The 26,850-nt window shown below is 48.8% G+C and overlaps 1 pseudogene; it reads left to right on the plus strand.

Moving 5' to 3' along the window:
• Positions 1-26,850, plus strand: part of LOC139409587 (lipoma-preferred partner homolog) — a 526,233-nt pseudogene that overhangs the window by 36,117 nt on the left and 463,266 nt on the right.

Consider the following 26,850-nt stretch of genomic DNA (forward strand, 5'->3'; position numbering starts at 1 on the left):
CGTTTACACGGGCAGCTCATCTGATTGGTCAGAAGAAGAAACAACAACAACATTGGGCAGCCCGTGCTCATCTGATTGGCCAGAAGAAGAAGAAGAAACAACAACAACATTGGGCAGCCCGCGCTCATCTGATTGGTCAGAAGAAGAAGAAGAAGTAACAACCACATTGGGCAGCCCGTGCTCATCTGATTGGTCAGAAGAAGAAGAAGAAGAAACAACAACAACATTGGGCAGCCCGCGCTCATCTGATTGGTCAGAAGAAGAAACAACAACAACATTGGGCAGCCCGTGCTCATCTGATTGGTCAGAAGAAGAAACAACAACAACATTGGGCAGCCCGTGCTCATCTGATTGGTCAGAAGAAGAAGAAGAAGAAACAACAACAACATTGGGCTGCCTGTGTAAACACAGCAGAGCAGAAATGTGTTTGTGTAGATATTACCACCACAGCCTCACATGCCATAACAATACAATCACAACTGCTCCTGTCAGGCTGTCTCCCTAATGGTACCCTGTCTCCAATGGGCCCAGGTCTAAATAAGTGCACTATATAGGGAATAGTGTAACATTTGGGCCTTTTAAACTCGGTCTGTTCTGCAGGGCCAGGCAGACTGATACGATGAATGTGTCCTCCTCTTCTCTGTCTCTCTGTGTGTGTGTGTGGTCTGTCTGTCTCTCACTCACTCACTCACTCACTCACTGACTGTTGGGATTAATTGCCATAGAGTCCCCAGTGATCCAGGACTGAAATTGCCTACTGACCCAAATCATCCAGTTGGCAGGAAGGAAGGCCCTGTCTCTCCCAGTACGTACTGGCAGGGCTATAGACCTACTCCTAGAGACAGAGACTCTCCCTCCTTCCTCTCCCAGTACTTAATGGCAGGGCTATAGACCTACTCCTAGAGACAGAGACTCTCCCTCCTTCCTCTCCCAGTACGTACTGGCAGGGCTATAGACCTACTCCTAGAGACAGACAGAGACACTCCCTCCTTCCTCTCCCAGTACGTACTGGCAGGGCTATAGACCTACTCCTAGAGACAGACAGAGTCTCTCGCTCCCTGTGTTCCTCCTTTCATTTCTGCCAAACCTAGCCCCACTTCACCTCTCTCTCCCTCTCTCTCTCCCTCTCTCTCTCTATCTCCCGCTCTCCCCCTCTCTCTCCCTCTCTCCTGGAGAACCCATACACCTGGTAAATACTAGCTTGGTCTTCTACTGGTCAATCCTTGGTATCACCTATCAGTATAATATGTACTGGTTTGAACTAGGGATGATATACTAAAGAATTTAGTCAGCTTTATGAAGCTCAGAAGGCTGAAGGCTCTTTCAGAGAGAATAGACAGGAAGTTGTAGGCTTAATCAAGACGTGCAGATATAATGGACAGGAAGTTGTTGGCCTAATCAAGACATGCAGAGATAATGGACAGGAAGTTGTAGGCCTCATCAAGACGTGCAGAGATAATGGACAGGAAGTTGTAGGCTTCATCAAGACGTGCAGATATAATGGACAGGAAGTTGTAGGCCTCATTAAGATGTGCAGATATAATGGACAGGAAGTTGTAGGCCTCATTAAGATGTGCAGATATAATGGACAGGAAGTTGTAGGCCTCATTAAGATGTGCAGATATAATGGACAGGAAGTTGTAGGCTTCATTAAGACGTGCAGAGATAATGGACAGGAAGTTGTAGGCTTCATCAAGACGTGCACAGTTGTCACTTTAACCTAGCTGGTATTGCTTGTCAATCTTGTCATGTTAAGTGATAAGGCCCGAAGGGGTGTGGCGTGTGTATATGACCAATATACCACGGCTAAGGGCTGTTCTTAGGCACGACGCAACGCGGAGTACCTGGATACAGCCCTTAGCCGTGGTATATTGGCCAACGTAATTTGAAGAGTAAAAATACATGTTTTGTCGTACCCGTGATATACCACGGCTTTCAGCCAATCAGCATTTAGGGCTCGACTCACCCAGTTTATAATGTTTTCTATAACGTCCCCTTCACCCAGCCTCATAGCAGGGATTATAACTTCACCTCCACCCAGCCTCATAGCAGGGATTATAACTTCACCTCCACCCAGCCTCATAGCAGGGGTTATAACGTCACCTCCACCCAGCCTCATAGCAGGGGTTATAACTTCACCTTCACCCAGCCTCATAGCAGGGATTATAACGTCACCTTCACCCAGCCTCATAGCAGGGGTTATAACGTCACCTCCACCCAGCCTCATAGCAGGGGTTATAACGTCACCTCCACCCAGCCTCATAGCAGGGATTATAACTTCACCTCCACCCAGCCTCATAGCATGGGTTATAACGTCACCTCCACCCAGCCTCATAGCAGGGGTTATAACCTCACCTCCACCCAGCCTCATAGCAGGGGTTATAACGTCACCTCCACCCAGCCTCATAGCAGGGGTTATAACGTCACCTCCACCCAGCCTCATAGCAGGGGTTATAACTTCACCTCCACCCAGCCTCATAGCAGGGATTATAACGTCACCTCCACCCAGCTTTATAGCAGGGGTTATAACGTCACCTCCACCCAGCCTCATAGCAGGGATTATAACGTCACCTCCACCCAGCCTCATAGCACAGGTTATAACGTCATCTCCACCCAGCCTCATAGCAGGCCCTCCGATTTGACACACTGAACTCTATCAGAGAAGTAGTTGGTGAACCAGGCGAGGCAATCATTAGAGAAACCAAGGCTGTCCAGTCTGCCAATAAGAATGTGGTGATTGACAGAGTCGAAAGCCTTGGCCAGGCCGATAAATATTGAACTACACTGTACATTTATAATTTGTTCTTATTTTACTTGCCTGGGTAAATAAAGGTTAAATAATAAATCTATACAAATAATAATTTACATGTTAGTCATTTAGCAGACACTCTTATCCAGAGGGACTTACATGAGCTATTAGGTTTAAGTGCCTTGCTCAAGGGCACACCGGCACATTTTTCACCTAGTCGGCTCGGAGATTCAAACCAGCGACTAGCTCTGTGTGGCTTTAGTTCTGTATCTCTGTCTGTAATTACACATCGGAGGTCAGTGCCCCCACCCCTCTTACTGAAAGCTCCTGACCATTTAACGGTATCCAAGCTATCAGGATAGAATCTATGCTACTGTACATGGTAGGACTACAGTAGGAATCAGACTACTGCACTATTCTACTGTATATGGTAGGACTACAGTAGGAATCAGACTACTGCACTATTCTACTGTACATGGTAGGACTACAGTAGGAATCAGACTACTGCACTATCCTACTGTATATGGTAGGACTACAGTAGGAATCAGACTACTGCACTATTCTACTGTACATGGTAGGACTACAGTAGGAATTAGACTACTGCACTATTCTACTGTACATGGTAGAACTACAATAGGGATCAGACTACTGCACTATTCTACTGTATATGGTAGAACTACAGTAGGAATCAGACTACTGCACTATTCTACTGTACATGGTAGGACTACAGTAGGAATAAGACTGCTGCACTATTCTACTGTACATGGTAGAACTACAATAGGGATCAGACTACTGCACTATTCTACTGTACATGGTAGAACTACAGTAGGAATCAGACTACTGCACTATTCTACTGTACATGGTAGAACTACAGTAGGAATCAGACTACTGCACTATTCTACTGTACATGGTAGGACTACAGTAGGAATCAGACTACTGCACTATTCTACTGTACATGGTAGGAATAAGACTACTGCACTATTCTACTGTACATGGTAGAACTACAATAGGGATCAGACTACTGCACTATTCTACTGTACATGGTAGGACTACAATAGGGATCAGACTACTGCACTATTCTACTGTACATGGTAGGACTACAATAGGAATCAGACTACTGCACTATTCTACTGTACATGGTAGGACTACAGTAGGAATCAGACTACTGCACTATTCTACTGTACATGGTAGGACTACAGTAGGAATCAGACTACTGCACTATTCTACTGTACATGGTAGGACTACAGTAGGAATCAGACTACTGCACTATTCTACTGTACATGGTAGGACTACAGTAGGAATCAGACTACTGCACTATTCTACTGTACATGGTAGGACTACAGTAGGAATCAGACTACTGCACTATTCTACTGTACATGGTAGAACTACAGTAGGAATCAGACTACTGCACTATCCTACTGTACATGGTAGAAGTGCCTGTTTCAGATTAAACCTCGATTGGGTTCTAATGCAGGTTAAACAAACAAACAAACACAAAAAGCTGAGGCTTAGCCAAATGGGACCCAAAGGTTTAGAGTGAGTGTTGTCAGGGGTATTAATGCTGCTAGAAGATTGAGGCTTAAAAAGGGAATGGAGGAAGGGGTGGGGGGGGGGCATGCTGCATACTGTCAGTGTTTCAATGAGGGCCTCACTAAGAGGCATTAAATCTTCTGTAACCCTTCACTCCTACTGGTATAGGGGTTGAAAATGGCAGATTTGGACACTGATTAGCGCCTAAATTGGAACGTAGTGGCTGTACAGTAACATGCTATACATGACGTCAGAGCACTGGCTCCGCGCTTCACAGCCGCTGTACGGGTTTTGACTGACAGCCATTATAAACTTGACCACTGCACACCACAAGAAGTTGACCCCAATGACCCCCATCCCTCTCCTGTGCCTCCCAGATGGTACCCGGTTCCATATGTCACATGTTATATGTAGACTAACAGTGAAATGCTTACTTACGGGTCCTTTTCTAACAATGCATAGTTAAAGATACAAAATAGAATTGGTGACATGAGGAATAAATACACAGTAAATAACGAATAACAAATTATGAATGAAAATGACATAGTGGTACCAGGGCGAAAGTCATTTAGGCACGATACCTTGGCGTTCTTGGGCGCGGGGACTTTGGTGGTCTGCTTGAAACAAGTTGGTATTACAGACCGGGTCAGGGATAGGTTAAAAATGTCATGGAAGACACCTGCCAGCTGGTCAGTTTATGCTCTGAGTTCGCGTCCTGGTATTACATCTGGCCCTGCGGCCTTTGGAATGTTAACCTTGATGTATGTTACCCATGTCCTCGTTCAGCCACGACTCTGAGAAACACAGGATATTACAGTTTTTCAGGTCCCGTTGATAGGATAGTCTTAAACGGATCTCATCCAGTTTATTCTCCAGTGACTGCACGTTGGACAATAGAACAGAGGGCAATACAGGTCTATTTTGGTCGCCGACGTAGTCTCATCAGGATGTTACCTCGCCTGCCTCTCTTTCACCGCGTTTCCTCTTTTTTGAGTTCCTGAGATCAGGGCCTGGTCCGGAGTAAGCAGAACGTCCAGAGTCCCTGAGATCAGGGCCTTGTCCGGAGTAAGCAGAACGTCCAGAGTTCCTGAGATCAGGGCCTGGTCCGGAGTAAGCAGAATGTCCAGAGTCCCTGAGATCAGGGCCTGGTCCGGGGTAAGCAGGACGTCCAGAGTTCCTGACTCGTAGACATCTTCCTCCAAGTCCAGATCAGTGATCGTTGTTTCTGATATCCAGAAACAGTTTTTTTTTTTGCTCATAGGAAATTATGGCGCAGACATTTTGTAGCAAAACAAAAGTTAAGAACAGCGTAAGTTTAAGTTAATTAAGACCAGCAGAATTTGACCAGGAGCCCTTAAGATGTCTGCTATCCACAGCAGCACCATCTCTGTCGTCACCATCCATATAGTTGGTTCTATTCATCCATGTAGTTGGTTCTATTCATCCATGTAGTTGGTTCTATTCATCCATGTAGTTGGTTCTATTCATCCATGTAGTTGGTTCTATTCATCCATGTAGTTGGTTCTATTCATCCATGTAGTTGGTTCTATTCATCCATGTAGTTGGTTCTATTCATCCATGTAGTTGGTTCTATTCATCCATGTAGTTGGTTCTATTCATCCATGTAGTTGGTGCTATTCGTCCATGTAGTTGGTTCTATTCGTCCATGTAGTTGGTTCTATTCGTCCATGTAGTTGGTTCTATTCGTCCATGTAGTTGGTTCTATTCGTCCATGTAGTTGGTTCTATTCGTCCATGTAGTTGGTTCTATTCGTCCATGTAGTTGGTTCTATTCGTCCATGTAGTTGGTTCTATTCGTCCATGTAGTTGGTTCTATTCGTCCATGTAGTTGGTTCTATTCGTCCATGTAGTTGGTTCTATTCATCCATGTAGTTGGTTCTATTCATCCATGTAGTTGGTTCTATTCATCCATGTAGTTGGTTCTATTCATCCATGTAGTTGGTTCTATTCTTCCATGTAGTTGGTTCTATTCGTCCATGTAGTTGGTTCTATTCGTCCATGTAGTTGGTTCTATTCGTCCATGTAGTTGGTTCTATTCGTCCATGTAGTTGGTTCTATTCGTCCATGTAGTTGGTTCTATTCGTCCATGTAGTTGGTTCTATTCGTCCATGTAGTTGGTTCTATTCGTCCATGTAGTTGGTTCTATTCATCCATGTAGTTGGTTCTATTCATCCATGTAGTTGGTTCTATTCATCCATGTAGTTGGTTCTATTCATCCATGTAGTTGGTTCTATTCATCCATGTAGTTGGTTCTATTCATCCATGTAGTTGGTTCTATTCGTCCATGTAGTTGGTTCTATTCGTCCATGTAGTTGGTTCTATTCGTCCATGTAGTTGGTTCTATTCGTCCATGTAGTTGGTTCTATTCGTCCATGTAGTTGGTTCTATTCGTCCATGTAGTTGGTTCTATTCGTCCATGTAGTTGGTTCTATTCGTCCATGTAGTTGGTTCTATTCGTCCATGTAGTTGGTTCTATTCGTCCATGTAGTTGGTTCTATTCGTCCATGTAGTTGGTTCTATTCGTCCATGTAGTTGGTTCTATTCATCCATGTAGTTGGTTCTATTCGTCCATGTAGTTGGTTCTATTCGTCCATGTAGTTGGTTCTATTCGTCCATGTAGTTGGTTCTATTCGTCCATGTAGTTGGTTCTATTCGTCCATGTAGTTGGTTCTATTCGTCCATGTAGTTGGTTCTATTCGTCCATGTAGTTGGTTCTATTCGTCCATGTAGTTGGTTCTATTCGTCCATGTAGTTGGTTCTATTCGTCCATGTAGTTGGTTCTATTCGTCCATGTAGTTGGTTCTATTCGTCCATGTAGTTGGTTCTATTCGTCCATGTAGTTGGTTCTATTCGTCCATGTAGTTGGTTCTATTCATCCATGTAGTTGGTTCTATTCATCCATGTAGTTGGTTCTATTCATCCATGTAGTTGGTTCTATTCATCCATGTAGTTGGTTCTATTCATCCATGTAGTTGGTTCTATTCATCCATGTAGTTGGTTCTATTCATCCATGTAGTTGGTTCTATTCATCCATGTAGTTGGTTCTATTCATCCATGTAGTTGGTTCTATTCATCCATGTAGTTGGTTCTATTCATCCATGTAGTTGGTTCTATTCATCCATGTAGTTGGTTCTATTCATCCATGTAGTTGGTTCTATTCATCCATGTAGTTGGTTCTATTCGTCCATGTAGTTGGTTCTATTCGTCCATGTAGTTGGTTCTATTCGTCCATGTAGTTGGTTCTATTCGTCCATGTAGTTGGTTCTATTCGTCCATGTAGTTGGTTCTATTCGTCCATGTAGTTGGTTCTATTCGTCCATGTAGTTGGTTCTATTCATCCATGTAGTTGGTTCTATTCATCCATGTAGTTGGTTCTATTCATCCATGTAGTTGGTTCTATTCATCCATGTAGTTGGTTCTATTCATTCATGTAGTTGGTTCTATTCATTCATGTAGTTGGTTCTATTCATCCATGTAGTTGGTTCTATTCATTCATGTAGTTGGTTCTATTCCTAAAATGGTTTATAACACATATACTTGTCATATCAAATTTCTAGCAACACCAATGTGTTAAATACACTACATCCAATTTTCTGAGTCGAGTGTTGGAGGCTATTTTGTAAATGACATCGCCGAAGTCGAGGATTGGTAGGATAGTCCGTTTTATGAGGGTATGTTTGGTAGCATGAGTGAAGGAGGATTTATTGCAAAATAGGAAGCCGATTCTAGATTTAATTTAGGATTGGAGATGCTTAATGTGAGTCATGCATTTAGTTTTACTTGCATTTAAGAGCAGTGTCCAAAGAAGGGCCAGAGGTGTACAGAATGGTGTCGACTGCGTTGAGGTGGACCAGAGAATCACCAGCAGCAAGAGCAACATCATTGATGTATACAGAGGAGAGAGTCGGCTCGAGAATTGAACCCTGTAGCACCCCCATAGAGACTGCCAGAGGTCCGGACAACAAGCACTCTGATTTGACACACTGTACTCTATCTGAGAAGTAGTTGGTGAACCAGGCGAGGCAGTCATTTGAGAAACCAAGCCGATAGGCTAGTACGGGACGTTAGCCGATAGGATAGCACGTGACTTTAGCCGATAGGATAGCACATGACTTTAGCCGATAGGATAGCACGTGACGTTAGCCGATAGGATAGCACGTGACGTTAGCCGATAGGATAGCACGTGACGTTAGCCGATAGGATAGCACGTGACGTTAGCCGATAGGATGGCACGTGACGTTAGCCGATAGGATGGCACGTGACGTTAGCCGATAGGATGGCACGTGACGTTAGCCGATAGGATGGCACGTGACGTTAGCCGATAGGATGGCACGTGACGTTAGCCGATAGGATGGCTGCTTTTTGGCGGAGGAAGGATTGCAGGAATGTCAGGAATGTGCTCTTGGTGTTAACTCATATCTCTACTGTAGACCTGTCTGTCTGGTCCTTTGTAGCTCAGTTGGTAGAGCATGGCATGTGTGACGCCAGGGTAGTCGGTTCGATTCCCAGTACCACTCATACGTAAAATTTCATGCATGCATAACTAAGAGTGACAGCTAAATGTATGATATTATTTTATTGTCTGTTTTTATCAATCTTTCTATCGATCAGATATTCTTTCGGTACTGCGTGATGGAGAAGGAGATAAGAACAGAGGAGATGGATGCTTAAACAGAAAATAGTTTTTGTCTAAACCCTCAGGCTGTGGTTTCTTCCTTATATGGGAGAGAGGAGACAGCCATCTCAGATCGTGTTCCGACATAGTGGGCCATCCTATGTGGCACCCTTTTTCCCTATATAGTGCACTACTTTTCAACCCGTGCTCATTGGGCTCTGGTAGGGGACCAATTGGGACTTTAACCATGGAGGGAGAAAATGGAGCTCTGCTAAACGTATAATCGTCCAGGGTGGAAGAATAATTCACCCAAACACTTTGACAGTGAAATTGAAGTGTGATGCGTTGAGGAACACGTGATTCCTTCATCTCATTTCACCTGAAGCCAATCTGTCATGTTAATCTGTCGGAAAGGAACGTTTTTGTCCAGATCTTTTTATTTGTTGGCAAGAAATAGATTTCCAGTGTTTTGTCTGTGTGGGTTGCCCTCGAGGACTGTTGATGTTAGTGATAAATGTAACATTCACAGCAGACTGGCTGAGAGGGAGGGATCAGTGGGGAACTGGGGAGGAGGAGGACAGGCCCACTTCAGAGGAGGAGGAGGACAGGCCCACTTCAGAGGAGGAGGAGGACAGGCCCACTTCAGAGGAGGACAGGTCCACTTCAGAGGAGGACAGGCCCACTTTAGAGGGGGACAGGCCCACTTCAGAGGAGGAGGAGGACAGGCCCACTTCAGAGGAGGAGGAGGACAGGCCCACTTCAGAGGAGGAGGGGGACAGACCCACTTCAGAGGAGGAGGAGGACAGGCCCACTTCAGAAGGGGACAGGCCCAGTTCAGAGGGGGACAGGCCCAGTTCAGAGGGGGACAGGCCCAGTTCAGAGGGGGACAGGCCCACTTCAGAGGGGGACAGGCCCACTTCAGAGGGGGACAGGCCCACTTCAGAGGAGAAGGAGGAGGGCAGGCCCACTTCAGAGACACGTTGTAGACAATGCGCAATTACCGTTATAAATTTACATGGGGTTTTTGACCCCAGTTGCTTTCTCCCCTCCCCTCCCTTCTCCTCCCCTCCCCTTTCTCCCCCTAAGGATGTTAGAGTACACAAACACTGGGCTATAACAACGCTACAACATCCCTGTTAATACAAACTATTGAATACCTCAATCTAAGCCAAAGCATGGCTCCTCTCTACATCTTTAAGAAATGACGTTTGAACTAAATTATGTTAGCCAAGTTTCCATGGTGATGCCAGTGACCTGGTTTCAACCTAAAACACATTTCAGTGAATTCTGAACGGGGGGCTAGATCCTACTGCTTCCCTAGCATTGTCTTGACTGACTCCTCACCTCTCATTGCTCAGAAGAGAAGGTCATCTTGCAAACATTTCTCAATAAATTATTTAAGGTTTTTCCTCCATGAAGAGGAACTGGGGAATGTCAATGGGAGATCCAAACATTCACTACGAGCAGAGAGCGAGAGAGGCTCGTTTAACCCAGTTACTAACTGATATGACAAACATTTCTTGGAAATACCATGTTGTCACGAGAAAAGACTGTAGGCTATAGCGTCTACTGTATCATGAGTATGGTCTGGGATGATTTCACAGTGATGGTCAGGGATGATTTCACGGTGATGGTCAGGGATGATTTCACGGTGATGGTCAGGGATGATTTCACGGTGATGGTCAGGGATGATTTCACGTGATGGTCAGGGATGATTTCACGGTGATGGTCTGGGATGATTTCACGGTGATGGTCTGGGATGATTTCACGGTGATGGTCTGGGATGATTTCACGGTGATGGTCAGGGATGATTTCACGGTGATGGTCAGGGATGATTTCACGGTGATGGTCAGGGATGATTTCACGGTGATGGTCAGGGATGATTTCACGGTGATGGTCAGGGATGATTTCACGGTGATGGTCAGGGATGATTTCACGGTGATGGTCAGGGATGATTTCACGGTGATGGTCTGGGATGATTTCACGGTGATGGTCAGGGATGATTTCACGGTGATGGTCAGGGATGATTTCACGGTGATGGTCAGGGATGATTTCACGGTGATGGTCAGGGATGATTTCACGGTGATGGTCAGGGATGATTTCACGGTGATGGTCAGGGATGATTTCACGGTGATGGTCTGGGATGATTTATTTGTTGATCTAAGGTCAACATGGTGATTCATGTATCACAATCCCCACGGACCCTAAACAGAAGACTTTATCCAACTTGATTTACCTGTACAGGTACTACATAGGCTACATGTGATCACCATGGGAATTGAACCCCCACAACCTTGCCATTTCTATCTCTATGCTCATGGTGTCCCTTGGAGTTTAACCAACTGAGACTCACAGGACCATTATGTCTCCTCTTGGTTGGTGAGACTCACAGGACCATTATGTCTCCTCTTGGTTGGTGAGACTCACAGGACCTGTATGTCTTCTCTTGGTTGGTGAGACTCACAGGACCATTATGTCTCCTCTTGGTTGGTGAGACTCACAGGACCATTATGTCTTGGTTGGTGAGACTCACAGGACCATTATGTCTTCTCTTGGTTGGTGAGACTCACAGGACCATTATGTCTCCTCTTGGTTGGTGAGACTCACAGGACCATTATGTCTTCTCTTGGTTGGTGAGACTCACAGGACCATTATGTCTCCTCTTGGTTGGTGAGACTCACAGGACCATTATGTCTTGGTTGGTGAGACACACAGGACCATTATGTCTTGGTTGGTGAGACTCACAGGACCATTATGTCTCCTCTTGGTTGGTGAGACTCACATGACCATTATGTCTCCTCTTGGTTGGTGAGACTCACAGGACCATTATGTCTCCTCTTGGTTGGTGAGACTCACAGGACCTGTATGTCTTCTCTTGGTTGGTGAGACTCACAGGACCATTATGTCTCCTCTTGGTTGGTGAGACTCACAGGACCATTATGTCTTGGTTGGTGAGACTCACAGGACCATTATGTCTCCTCTTGGTTGGTGAGACTCACAGGACCTTTATGTCTCCTCTTGGTTGGTGAGACTCACAGGACCATTATGTCTTCTCTTGGTTGGTGAGACTCACAGGACCTTTATGTCTCCTCTTGGTTGGTGAGACTCACAGGACCTTTATGTCTTGGTTGGTGAGACTCACAGGACCATTATGTCTCCTCTTGGTTGGTGAGACTCACAGGACCATTATGTCTCCTCTTGGTTGGTGAGACTAACAGGACCATTATGTCTCCTCTTGGTTGGTGAGACTCACAGGACCATTATGTCTTCCTGGACTGAGGTGATATTCTCTGGTCCTTGGTTATGCTCTGACAGAAGCTGCTTCCCTGGTTCGTAACCGTCTCAGACCCATTTGTACCTACTTTAGAAAAGGTTCCCTAACAACTGCATTTTATTCACCTGAAACATGCATTTCACTTTGCTCTTAGGGACCGATATGCTTTAAATAAAAAATACTTCTCTGCTTGGTTGGTTATAAATACACTATGAAGCCCTGGCAGAGAGAGTAAAGGTCAAGGTGATTTGAGGGATATGTATTTTTCATGGTCTTCGTTGTACCTTTTTATACCCTGTAAACACTCAGAGACCATCAACCTGCCTGCTGCCTGTCTGCTGAAGGAGGAAGCACTTAAGGAGCACGGTGTCAGTCTGTCCACAGAGAGAATGGACCCACTAATATAATACCTCATCATCCAAACCAGAGAGAATGGACCCACTAATATAATACCTCATCATCCAAACCAGAGAGAATGGACCCACTAATATAATACCTCATCATCCAAACCAGAGAGAATGGACCCACTAATATAATACCTCATCCTACCTCACCCTAACCCCCTCAGGAGCCCCTAACCAGATCCCCCAGCATGCCTCTCTCTCTTCACTACAACTCTGTTCTCCACCATCCCAAACCCTAACCCGGAAAACGCTGGGCCAATTGTGGGACTCCCAATCACGGCTGGTTGTGATACAGCCTGTATTCAAACTAGGGTGTCTGTAGTGACGCCTCTAGCGCTGAGATGCAGTGCCTTTAGACCCCCGAGCCACTCAGGAGCCCCTAACCACATCCCCCAGCAGGCCTCTCTCTCTTCACTCCACCTCTGTTCCCCCTCAGGAGTCCCTAACCAGATCCCCCAGCATGCCTCTCTCTCTTTACTCCACCTCTGTTCCCCCTCAGGAGTCCCTAACCAGATCCCCCACCATGCCTCTCTCTCGTTACTCCCCCTCAGGAGCCCCTAACCAGATCCCCCAGCAGGCCTCTCTCTCTCGTTACTCCCCCTCAGGAGCCCCTAACCAGATCCCCCAGCAGGCCTCTCTCTCTCGTTACTCCCCCTCAGGAGCCCCTAACCAGATCTCCCAGCAGGCCTCTCTCTCTCGTTACTCCCCCTCAGGAGCCCCTAACCAGATCCCCCAGCAGGCCTCTCTCTCTCTCTCGTTACTCCCCCTCAGGAGCCCCTAACCAGATCCCCCAGCAGGCCTCTCTCTCTCTCGTTACTCCCCCTCAGGAGCCCCTAACCAGATCCCCCAGCAGGCCTCTCTCTCTCGTTACTCCCCCTCAGGAGCCCCTAACCAGATCCCCCAGCAGGCCTCTCTCTCTCGTTACTCCCCCTCAGGAGCCCCTAACCAGATCCCCCAGCAGGCCTCTCTCTTTCGTTACTCCCCCTCAGGAGCCCCTAACCAGATCCCCCAGCAGGCCTCTCTCTCTCGTTACTCCCCCTCAGAAGCCCCTAACCAGATCCCCCAGCAGGCCTCTCTCTCGTTACTCCCCCTCAGGAGCCCCTAACCAGATCCCCCAGCAGGCCTCTCTCTCTCTCGTTACTCTCCCTCAGGAGCCCCTAACCAGATCCCCCAGCAGGCCTCTCTCTCTCGTTACTCCCCCTCAGGAGCCCCTAACCAGATCCCCCAGCATGCCTCTCTCTCTTCACTCCAACTCTGTTCTCCACCATCCTATTATGTTCTCTGCTCCTAGGCATCCGTCTGTGTATAGTTTTCAACTATTGATCTGGTGGCCATTTTCTCAGGATATTTCTTAACTTGTTAAAAAAAAGAAAAAAAGAAAAAATAATAAAACATTCTCAGTGGAAGTCAGTCCCTTCCTACTCCAAAGCACAAAGACCTTTTTCAACGACTAAATTACATTTTCTTTGACAGATTAGGCCTCTTTGAAATTGTGTTAATGGCCTAATGTACTTGAATTGTCTGATCATTTAAGTTTGATTAGAACCGCTTCCCATATCCGGGTGTTAAATGGTCTAGATAATAATATTTGTCTCCTTGCTCTTCTTTAAAAAAAAAAAAAAAACCCAGACTGCTGGGCTTAAAAAATGGTTTAACCTACATTATCTTAATGGATTTGGAATTACATTTAAATTGCAGCCATTTATTTGAATATGAAGAAATGTCTTGGTTTATATAGAGGATTCGTGTTCTTGCTAGGGAGTCTTCTAACAGAGGCTTTTAGTAAAGAGGTTGGGGGGGGGGGGGGGGGGGGGGGGTTCAGTTGCTCAGTTTAGTTCACGCTGTATCTACATTGTAAAGAAATCGCCCGCTACTGTAGAATGTTATTTTTTGTTTTAATTATAACTATTATTAGAATGGTGACATAAGTGAGTCATCAAGCTGAAGAGGCTGATGTCGTAGCGAGGAATTCACTATGGATTTCTGCCCCATGGCTTAAGGCCATGAGGATATTACGGGAGACTTTAATCTATTAGGCTAGTCATACTGCTCCTACTGCCTTGCTCTGTGTTGCAAAAATGGCACCCTTATTGCCTACGGTTCTCTGGTCTAAAGTAGTGCACTATGTAGGGAATATAGGGTGCCATATTGGGACACAACCGTGGAAACTTGGCCCTGACTCTCTGGGTCCTCCCCCGCTGGCTAGATGTGTTTAAGCCGTAGCTATTTCACCAACAGACAGTTTGATACGTTATATTTACTAAACCTGCTTATTTCCTCTTGTGATGGCTGCTGGGAAAATATCATTATGTAGGGAAGGTATCATGGATGGTTTCTACACCCCCCCCCCCCCCCCCCCACACATCAGTTGCCCTGAGAACGTGACGCTCTACCTCATCTCACTGCAGTGGTAGTGATGAGTTGGAGGTGTTTTTTGTTTTTAATAGTCATTTTTTGGAAATCTGTTCTTGATTGGAGTATTGTTACGCTGAATATTCTCCTATAGGGAGAGTAGGGTGTTTTTGTTATTACACACAGGTCTACGTCGTCAGTCGAAGGATAAGAATGCTAACGGCTAACTGCTAGTTGACTGTTACCACTTTACACAAACGTAGACGATTATAACGACGTTTGGACAGTTTCCAAAATGGCCACACATCTGCTAAATATGCCAAGTACATGAAGTTATTCGTACGAGCGGTAAAATAGTTAGTGATTGTACGTAAGATATCATATCATTTAAGCAATAAGGCACTTCGGGGGGGTGTATATGACCAATATACCACGGCTAAGGGCTGTTCTTAGGCATGACGCGACGCAGAGTCCCTGGACACAGCCCTTAGATATTCCACAAACCCTCCGAGGTGCCTTATTGTTATTATAAACTGGTTACCAACGTAATTAGAAGAATGCTGCTTGAATATGAAGTTCAGAGTTACTGTGTGTGTGTGTGTGTGTGTGTGTGTGTGTGCGCACAACCCAAAGCAGAAACATAAAGTATAGTAGTGTACCCCACAATGCTCCCTGTACCCCACAACGCTCCCTGTAGTGTACCCCACAACGCTCCCTGTACCCCACAACGCTCCCTGTAGTGTACCCCACAACGCTCCCTGTACCCCACAACGCTCCCTGTAGTGTACCCCACAACGCTCCCTGTAGTGTACCCCACAACGCTCCCTGTACCCCACAATGCTCCCTGTAGTGTACCCCACAACGCTCCCTGTAGTGTACCCCACAACGCTCCCTGTAGTGTACCCCACAACGCTCCCTGTAGTGTACCCCACAACGCTCCCTGTAGTGTACCCCACAACGCTCCCTGTAGTGTACCCCACAACACTCCCTGTACCCCACAATGCTCCCTGTACCCCACAACGCTCCCTGTAGTCTACCCCACAACGCTCCCTGTAGTGTACCCCACAACGCTCCCTGTAGTGTACCCCACAACGCTCCCTGTAGTGTACCCCACAACGCTCCCTGTAGTATACCCCACAACGCTCCCTGTAGTGTACCCCCACAACGCTCCCTGTAGTGTACCCCACAACGCTCCCTGTAGTGTACCCCACAACGCTCCCTGTAGTGTACCCCACAACGCTCCCTGTAATGTACCCCACAAGGCTCCCTGTAGTGTACCCCACAACGCTCCCTGTAGTGTACCCCACGAGGCTCCCTGTAGTGTACACCACAACGCTCCCTGTAGTGTACCCCACAACGCTCCCTGTAGTGTACCCCACAACGCTCCCTGTAGTGTACCCCACAACGCTCCCTGTAGTGTACCCCACAACGCTCCCTGTACCCCACAATGCTCCCTGTAGTGTACCCCACAACGCTCCCTGTACCCCACAATGCTCCTTGTAGTGTACCCCACAACGCTCCCTGTACCCCACAACGCTCCCTGTAGTGTACCCCACAACGCTCCCTGTAGTGTACCCCACGAGGCTCCCTGTAGTGTACACCACAACGCTCCCTGTAGTGTACCCCACAACGCTCCCTGTAGTGTACCCCACAACGCTCCCTGTAGTGTACCCCACAACGCTCCCTGTACCCCACAACGCTCCCTGTAGTGTACCCCACAATGCTCCCTGTACCCCACAACGCTCCCTGTAGTCTACCCCACAACGCTCCCTGTAGTGTACCCCACAACGCTCCCTGTAGTGTACCCCACAACGCTCCCTGTAGTATACCCCACAACGCTCCCTGTAGTGTACCCCCACAACGCTCCCTGTAGTGTACCCCACAACGCTCCCTGTAGTGTACCCCACAACGCTCCCTGTAGTGTACCCCACAACGCTCCCTGTAGTGTACCCCACAACGCTCCCTGTAGTGTACCCCACAACGCTCCCTGTAGTGTACCCCACGAGGCTCCCTGTAGTGTACCCCACAACGCTCCCTGTAGTGTACCCCACGAGGCTCCCTGTAGTGTACACCACAACGCTCCCTGTAGTGTACCCCACAACGCTCCCTGTAGTGTACCCCACAACGCTCCCTGTAGTGTACCCCACAACGCTCCCTGTACCCCACAATGCTCCCTGTAGTGTACCCCACAACGCTCCCTGTACCCCACAACGCTCCCTGTAGTGTACCCCACAACGCTCCCTGTAGTGTACCCCACGAGGCTCCCTGTAGTGTACACCACAACGCTCCCTGTAGTGTACACCACAACGCTCCCTGTAGTGTACACCACAACGCTCCCTGTAGTGTACCCCACAACGCTCCCTGTAGTGTACCCCACAACGCTCCCTGTAGTGTACCCCACAACGCTCCCTGTAGTGTACCCCACAACGCTCCCTGTAGTGTACCCCACAACGCTCCCTGTAGTGTACCCCACAACGCTCCCTGTAGTGTACCCCACAACGCTCCCTGTACCCCACAACGCTCCCTGTAGTGTACCCCACGAGGCTCCCTGTAGTGTACACCACAACGCTCCCTGTAGTGTACCCCACAACGCTCCCTGTAGTGTACCCCACAACGCTCCCTGTAGTGTACCCCACAACGCTCTCTGTAGTGTACCCCACAACGCTCCCTGTAGTGTACCCCACAACGCTCCCTGTAGTGTACCCCACAACGCTCCCTGTAGTGTACCCCACAACGCTCCCTGTAGTGTACCCCACAACGCTCCCTGTACCCCACAATGCTCCCTGTAGTGTACCCCACAACGCTCCCTGTAGTCGGGATCTGGCAACGTCATTTTATCAAAGAACAAAATGGCCCTGAACAAGGAGAGAAAATCCCAGGGCCCTAGACAGAGAGAGAACATCCCAGGGCCCAGAACAGAGATAGAACATCCCAGGGCCCAGATCAGAGAGAGAACATCCCAGGGCCCTGGACAGAGAGAGAACATCCCAGGGCCCTGAACAAGGAGAGAAAATCCCAGGGCCCTGGACAGAGAGAGAACATCCCAGGGCCCAGAACAGAGAGAGAACATCCCAGGGCCCAGATCAGAGAGAGAACATCCCAGGGCCCTGGACAGAGATAGAACATCCCAGGGCCCTGGACAGAGAGAGAACATCCCAGGGCCCAGAACAGAGAGAGAACATCCCAGGGCCCAGATCAGAGAGAGAACATCCCAGGGCCCTGGACAGAGAGAGAACATCCCAGGGCCCTGGACAGAGAGAGAACATCCCAGTGCCCTGAACAGAGAGAGAACATCCCAGGGCCCTGGACAGAGAGAGAACATCCCAGGGCCCTGGACAGAGAGAGAACATCCCAGGGCCCTGAACGAGGAGAGAAAATCCCAGGGCCCTGGACAGGGAGAGAACATCCCAGGGCCCAGAACAGAGAGAGAACATCCCAGGGCCCAGATCAGAGAGAGAACATCCCAGGGCCCTGGACAGAGAGAGAACATCCCAGGGCCCTGGACAGAGAGAGAACATCCCAGGGCCCTGGACAGAGAGAGAACATCCCAGGGCCCTGGACAGAGAGAGAACATCCCAGGGCCCAGATCAGAGAGAGAACATCCCAGGGCCCTGGACAGAGAGAGAACATCCCAGGGCCCTGGACAGAGAGAGAACATCCCAGGGCCCAGAACAGAGAGAGAACATCCCAGGGCCCAGATCAGAGAGAGAACATCCCAGGGCCCTGGACAGAGAGAGAACATCCCAGGGCCCAGATCAGAGAGAGAACATCCCAGGGCCCTGGACAGAGAGAGAACATCCCAGGGCCCTGGACAGAGAGAGAACATCCCAGGGCCCTGAACAGAGAGAGAACATCCCAGGGCCCTGGAGACACTAAGCTAGTCTTCCCCACTGTACGTGGATTATATTGTTATTAATAATTAACATAGACACTGCACCATAAATAGATGAAAACACAATTAACATATTTATCAATATCCTAAAATATATAGAATTGTTATTAGGAAATTGTACTGTAGGTTCTGTAGTCAAATGTAACGTAGTCTTTTGTGAACATTTCAAGAAAGAAACGAAGAGAATATATATTTCATTTAATTTTAATAACAGGTGTACAGGCTTTCAAAATGGTTCCGTATCCGTCCCTGTATGTCTTACTGACTTGTGTGTCTCTGTGTTCCCCAGGTTTCTAACCCTGTGACTGGTCCCTCTGTGATCCTGAAGGGACTCTCTCTCTCTCTCTCTCTCTCTCTGTGTGTTGAAAAATCTGGTAAGTCAAATTCCTCTCTTTCCCCGTCTCCTCTCCTGGTCTGTTCATTAAGCACCCCAGCCAACTGCCTGTCACCCTGCCTGTTACCCTGCCTGTTACCCTGCCTGTCACCCTGCCTGTTACCCTGCCTGTCACCCTGCGTGTCACCCTGCCTGTCACCCTGCCTGTCACCCTGCCTGTTACCCTGCCTGTTACCCTGCCTATTACCCTGCCTGTTACCCTGCCTGTTACCTGGCCTGTTACCCTGCCTGTTACCTGGCCTGTTACCCGGCCTGTTACCCGGCCTGTTACCCGGCCTGTTACCCTGCCTGTTACCCTGCCTGTTACCCTGCCAACCGCCTGTTACCCTGCCTGTTACCCTGCCAACCGCCTGTTACCCTGCCTGTCACCCTGCCTGTTACCCTGCCTGTTACCCGGCCTGTTACACTGCCAACCGCCTGTTACCCTGCCTGTTACCCTGCCTGTTACCCTTCCAACCGCCTGTTACCCTGCCTGTTACCCTGCCTGTTACCCTGCCTGTTACACTGCCTGTTACCCTGCCTGTTACCCTGCCTGTTACCCAGCCTGTTACCCTGCCTGTCACCCTGCCTGTTACCCTGCCTTTCACCCTGCCAACCGCCTGTTACCCTGCCTGTTACCCGGCCTGTTACCCGGCCTGTTACCCTGCCTGTTACCCTGCCAACCGCCTGTTACCCTGCCTGTTACCCTGCCTGTTACCCTGCCAACCGCCTGTTACCCTGCCTGTTACCCTGCCTTCCTGTCTGTCTGTTGCAGTTTTAAGACAGAGGTGTTTGCCACGTTAGTGATGTTGTTTTGTTGTCCCTTTTTCCTCCTCTTTTTGAATTTGTTTGGGGGAGAGAAACTAGAATTGACCAGTTTGATTATTTTATGCAACTGCCTCACATTCAATACGCTTAAAGAGCTGCAGCAGTGGGTTACTAGTGGAAGGAGAGGAGGGAGGGAGGGAGGGAAGAGGAGAGGAGAGGAGAGGAGGGAGGGAGGGAGGGAGGGAGGGAAGAGGAGAGGAGAGGAGAGGAGAGGAGGGAGGGAGGGAGGGAAGAGGAGAGGAGAGGAGAGGAGAGGAGAGGAGAGGAGAGGAGGGAGGGAGGGAGGGAGGGAGGGAAGAGGAGAGGAGAGGAGAGGGGAGGGAGGGAGGGAGGGAGGGAAGAGGAGAGGAGAGGAGAGGAGGGAGGGAGGGAGGGAAGAGGAGAGGAGAGGAGAGGAGGGAGGGAGGGAGGGAGGGAAGAGGAGAGGAGAGGAGAGGAGGGAGGGAGGGAGGGAAGAGGAGAGGAGAGGAGAGGAGAGGAGAGGAGAGGAGGGAGGGAGGGAGGGAGGGAAGAGGAGAGGAGAGGGGGGAGGTGGGTGGGTGGGAGAGGAGAGGGGGGGAGGTGGGTGGGAGAGGAGAGGAGGTGGGAGAGGAGAGGAGAGAGGAGGTGGGAGAGGAGAGAGGAGGTGGGAGAGGGGAGGAGAGGAGGGGAGAGGAGAGGAGGAGAGGATAGGAGGGGAGGAGAGGAGAGAGGGGAGGGAGGAGAGGAGGTGGGGGAGGAGAGGATAGGAGGGGAGGAGAGGAAGGAGAGGAGAGCAGGGGAGGAGAGGAGGGGAGGGGAGGTGGGGGAGGAGAGGAGGAGAGGAGGGGAGGGGAGGGGAGGTGGGGGAGGAGAGGGGAGGGGAGTGGAGGGAGGGGAGGAGAGGGGAGGGGAGTGGAGGGAGGGGAGGGGGAGGGGAGAGGAGGGCATGGAGGAGAGGAGAGGAGGGAGGGAGGGAGGGAGGGAGGGAGGGAGGGAGAGAGAGAGAGAGAGAGAGGAGGAGAGAAAGGAGAGGAGGGAGGGGAGGAGGGAGGAGAGGAGAGGAGGGAGGGGAGGAGAGGAAGAGGATTATATAAACTGACCTGTGTCAGAGAGTTCGGGTCACAGAGGCAGGGTGACTGGCGGGGCAGAAGGTTCCCTTTATGACATAAGGGACTCCAAAGTTGACCTCTCTCTCTCTCCCTTCCTCTTGGATGATGCATCCTCAATTCGCTCAATTAGGCCTGCATATCAAGAGAACAGGACATGATGCGTTCCTGTTGCGTAACATTTTAAAATCTTCCAACTCCCTTTAATCAAATGAGGCTTCGCTTAATTGGCCAGCACAAAGAGGCTTCTCAGACTGACTTAATCCCAAAGTATATGACCTCAACTGGAACGGAGACTGGGGGAGGGACTGGGAGAGAGGCTGGGAGAGAGGCTGGGAGAGAGGGAGAGCGTCTGGGTGAGAGGGAGAGACTGGGGGAGAGACTGGGGGAGAGGCTGGGGGAGAGCGACTGGGTGAGAGGGAGAGCGACTGGGTGAGAGGGAGCGCGTCTGGATGAGAGGGAGAGACTGGGGGAGAGACTGAGGGAGAGACTGGGGGAGAGCGACTAGGTGAGAGGGAGAGACTGGGGGAGAGATTGGGAGAGAGACTGGGTGAGAGGTAGAGACTGGGAGAGAGACTGGGGGAGAGACTGGGAGAGAGACTGGAGGAGAGACTGGGAGAGAGGGAGAAACTGTGAAAGAGAAGGAGAGACTAGGATAGAGACTGGGGGGGACTGGGAGAGAGGCTGGGGGAGAGACTGGGGGAGAACGACTGGGGGAGCGACTGGGAGACAGACTGGGGGTGAGACTGGGAAAGAGAGGGAGAGACTGTGAAAGTGTCTGTGAAAGAGAATGGAGAGACTGGGAGAGACTGGGAGAGAGACTGTGAAAGAGAGGGAGAGACTGTGAAAGAGAGGGAGAGACTGTGAAAGAGGGAGAGACTGTGAAAGAGAGGGAGAGACTGGGAGAGAGACTGGGAGAGAGGGGTTAGATTGTGAAAGAGAGGGAGAGACTGTGAAAGAGAGGGAGAGACTGTGAAAGAGAGGGAGAGACTGTGAAAGAGAGGGAGAGACTGTGAACGAGAGGGAGAGACTGAAAGATTGGGAGAGACTGTGGGAGAGACTGGGAGAGACTGGGAGATCGACTGGGTGAGAGGGAGAGACTGTGAAAGAGAGGGAGAGACTGGAAGAGGGGGAGAGACTGGGAGAGAGGGAGAGACTGGGAGAGAGAGTGGGAGAGAGGGAGAGACTGAGAAAGAGAGGGAGAGACTGGGATAGAGGGAGAGACTGGGGGAGAGGGAGAGACTGGGGGAGAGGGAGAGACTGAGAAAGAGAGGGAGAGACTGGGAGAGACTGGGAGTGAGACTGGGGGAGAGACTGGGGGGAGAGAGACTGGGGGAGAGGGAGAGACTGTGAAAGAGAGGGAGTGACTGGGTTGTCAGAGTCACAGTGTTACCCCTGTCTGTCCTGTCAGAGTCACAGTGTTACCCCTGTCTGTCCTGTCAGAGTCACTGTGTTACCCCTGTCTGTCCTGTCAGAGTCACTGTGTTACCCCTGTCAGAGTCACAGTGTTACCCCTGTCTGTCCTGTCAGAGTCACTGTGTTACCCCTGTCTGTCCTGTCAGAGTCACTGTGTTACCCCTGTCTGTCCTGTCAGAGTCACGGTGTTGTAGAGTATAATATCTACAGGGAGTTTTGGCCTATTTCATTTTGGGACTCACACCTTACTATTGGGCCCTGGTCTAAAGTAGTCCCCTATTTGGGCCCTGATCTATAGTAGTCCCCTATTTGGGCCCTGGTGTAAAGTAGTCCCCTATTTGGGCTCTGGTCTATAGTAGTCCCCTATTTGGGCCCTGGTGTAAAGTAGTCCCCTATTTGGGCCCTGGTCTAAAGTAGTCCCCTATTTGGGCCCTGGTCTAAAGTTGTCCCCTATTGGGTCCTGGTGTAAAGTAGTCCCCTATTTGGGCCCTGGTCTAAAGTAGTGCACTAAGTAGGGAATGTGGTGCCATTTGGGACTGAGCCGTGTGTAAATAGACCTGCGTTTATCATATTAGAGATGAAAGAGGGACAGTGTGGGGTGTCTCCTGTCTCCTAGCAGTGTGTTTACATGTTCTGTTGGCACTAAATGATTCTGCCTCTAATTGATTAATCACCCAGATAGTCCCAGGGGTGATTTTAGTCACGGCTGCTTTGGGAGCAGCAACACCGTCTCTACCAGGCAGGAACAGATAGGCCCTGTAACCAAACATGTGTCTCCAATGGCACCCTATTCCCTAAGTAGTGCACTACTTCTTTTAAACAGGTGCCATATTCCCTTTATAGTGCACTTTAAAAGAAATAGGGTGAAGTTTTGGGATCCGGCCATATAAACAGGTACGATGTAGGGTACAGTAGGTTATGTTGCTCTGTGTGGAGACAGATGGTTGAAGAGTAACTCATATAAACAGGTACGATGTAGGGTACAGTAGGTTATGTTGCTCTGTGTGGAGACAGAGGGTTGAAGAGTAACTCATATAAACAGGTACAGTAGGTTATGTTGCTCTGTGTGGAGACAGATGGTTGAAGAGTAACTCATATAAACAGGTACAGAGTACGGTAGGGTATGTTGCTCTGTGTGGAGACAGATGGTTGAAGAGTAACTCATATAAACAGGTACAGAGTACAGTAGGGTATGTTGCTCTGTGTGGAGACAGATGGTTGAAGAGTAACTCATATAAACAGGTACAGAGTACAGTAGGGTATGTTGCTCTGCGTGGAGACAGATGGTTGAAGAGTAACTCATATAAACAGGTACAGAGTACAGTAGGGTATGTTGCTCTGTGTGGAGACAGATGGTTGAAGAGTAACTCATATAAACAGGTACAGAGTACGGTAGGGTATGTTGCTCTGTGTGGAGACAGATGGTTGAAGAGTAACTCATATAAACAGGTACAGAGTACAGTAGGGTATGTTGCTCTGTGTGGAGACAGATGGTTGAAGAGTAACTCATATAAACAGGTACAGAGTACGGTAGGGTATGTTGCTCTGTGTGGAGACAGATGGTTGAAGAGTAACTCATATAAACAGGTACAGAGTACAGTAGGGTATGTTGCTCTGTGTGGAGACAGATGGTTGAAGAGTAACTCATATAAACAGGTACAGAGTACAGTAGGGTATGTTGCTCTGTGTGGAGACAGATACACAGGTACAGAGTGCAGTAGGTTATGTTGCTCTGTGTGGAGACAGATGGTTGAGGAGTAACTCATATAAACAGGTACAGTAGGTTATGTTGCTCTGTGTGGAGACAGATGGTTGAAGAGTAACTCATATAAACAGGTACAGAGTACAGTAGGTTATGTTGCTCTGTGTGGAGACAGATGGTTGAAGAGTAACTCATATAAACAGGTACAATGTAGGGTACAGTAGGTTATGTTGCTCTGTGTGGAGACAGATGGTTGAAGAGTAACTCATATAAACAGGTACAGAGTGCAGTAGGTTATGTTGCTCTGTGTGGAGACAGATGGTTGAGGAGTAACTCATATAAACAGGTACAGTAGGGTATGTTGCTCTGTGTGGAGACAGATGGTTGAAGAGTAACTCATATAAACAGGTACAGAGTACAGTAGGGTATGTTGCTCTGTGTGGAGACAGATGGTTGAAGAGTAACTCATATAAACAGGTACAGAGTACGGTAGGGTATGTTGCTCTGTGTGGAGACAGATGGTTGAAGAGTAACTCATATAAACAGGTACAGAGTACGGTAGGGTATGTTGCTCTGTGTGGAGACAGATGGTTGAGGAGTAACTCATATAAACAGGTACAGAGTACAGTAGGGTATGTTGCTCTGCGTGGAGACAGATGGTTGAAGAGTAACTCATATAAACAGGTACAGAGTACAGTAGGGTATGTTGCTCTGTGTGGAGACAGATGGTTGAAGAGTAACTCATATAAACAGGTACAGAGTACAGTAGGGTAAGTTGCTCTGTGTGTAGACAGATACACAGGTACAGAGTACAGTAGGGTATGTTGCTCTGTGTGGAGACAGATACACAGGTACAGAGTACAGTAGTGTATGTTGCTCTGTGTGGAGACAGATACACAGGTACAGAGTACAGTAGTGTATGTTGCTCTGTGTGGAGACAGATACACAGGTACAGAGTGCAGTAGGTTATGTTGCTCTGTGTGGAGACAGATGGTTGAGGAGTAACTCATATAAACAGGTACAGTAGGTTATGTTGCTCTGTGTGGAGACAGATGGTTGAAGAGTAACTCATATAAACAGGTACAGAGTACAGTAGGGTATGTTGCTCTGTGTGGAGACAGATGGTTGAAGAGTAACTCATGGGAACACCAGTGTTATTTGCTGAATTAGCACCATTGGACAGGTGGCACAAGAAGAAGATGGTGTATTCTCCACAAGCAAGCTTTGCCTCTTATATATACACGAGAGGGAGAGGGAGAGAGAGAGAGGGAGAGAGAGGGGGAGAGGGAGAGGGAGAGAGAGGGAGAGATAGCGAGAGAGAGAGAGAGAGAGAGAGAGAGGGGGGGAGAGAGGGAGAGGGAGAGAGAGGGAGAGAGAGAGAGAGAGAGAGAGAGAGAGAGAGAGAGAGAGAGACAGACAGACAGACAGACAGACATCTTCTGACTCACAATGTGCCCTTCTCTCCTCTCACTGAGGTCTGATTGTAATGTGTTTGTATATTATTCACTGTTTCCTCCCAAAACAGAGCGGAGGAGCGTGTGGTGCTGACAGATGCCTGAATGTATTTGTTTTTTAGGGCTCAGTCTTTTTCTGCTCTCTCTATGTTGTGGCTCCATTCCGTCTCACTGGACATCTGAAACAGAAACAAGAGACTCTAGGGTCATAGTCAGACATGGCCTGTTACCTCAATGAGATGTGTTAGTCTTTTATCTGCTGTCTCTCGTTTTGTGTTTGGTTTGTCTTTACTTCTGTTGTCCTTGTGTTGGTATATAAGTACAGTGTGTCAGTCCCTGATATCTCTTTCCTGTTTACCTCACGCTCTCGGGCGCTCTCTCTCACGGGCGCTCTCTCTCACGGGCGCTCTCTCTCACGGGTGCGCTCTCTCACGGGTGCGCTCTCTCACGGGCGCGCTCTCTCACGGGCTCTCTCTCACGGCTCTCTCTCTCACGGGCGCTCTCTCTCACGGGCGCTCTCTCTCACGGGCGCTCTCTCTCACGGGCGCTCTCTCTCACGGGCGCGCTCTCTCACGGGCGCGCTCTCTCACGGGCGCTCTCTCTCACGGGCGCTCTCTCTCACGGGCGCTCTCTCTCTCACGGGCGCTCTCTCTCTCACGGGCGCTCTCTCTCTCAGGCGCTCTCCCTCACGGGCGCTCTCCCTAACGGGCGCTCTCCCTCACGGGTTGAATTTACAATGGTGTGTGTTCTTCACTGGTTGCCCTTTTCTCGTGGCATCAGGTCACACATCTTGCTGCTGTGATGTCACACTGTGGAATTTCACCCAGTAGTTATGGGAGTTTTTCAAAATTGGATTTGTTTTCGAATTCTTTGTGGATCTGTGTAATCTGAGGGAAATATGTCTCTCTAATATGGTCATACATTTGGGCAGGAGGTTAGGAAGTGCAGCTCAGTTTCCACCTCATTTTGTGGGCAGTGAGCACATAGCCTGTCTTCTCTTGAGAGCCATGTCTGCCTACGGCGGCCTTTCTCAATAGCAAGGCTATGCTCACTGAGTCTGTACATAGTCAAAGCTTTCCTTAATTTTGGGTCAGTCACAGTGGTCAGGTGTTCTGGGACTCTTCTCCAGGTTCATCTCTCTGTAGGGTCTGTTTGTGTTTGTGGACAGAGCCCC

The sequence above is a fragment of the Oncorhynchus clarkii genome, chromosome 5, assembly GCF_045791955.1.
Source record: "Oncorhynchus clarkii lewisi isolate Uvic-CL-2024 chromosome 5, UVic_Ocla_1.0, whole genome shotgun sequence".
NCBI lineage: Eukaryota > Metazoa > Chordata > Actinopteri > Salmoniformes > Salmonidae > Oncorhynchus > Oncorhynchus clarkii.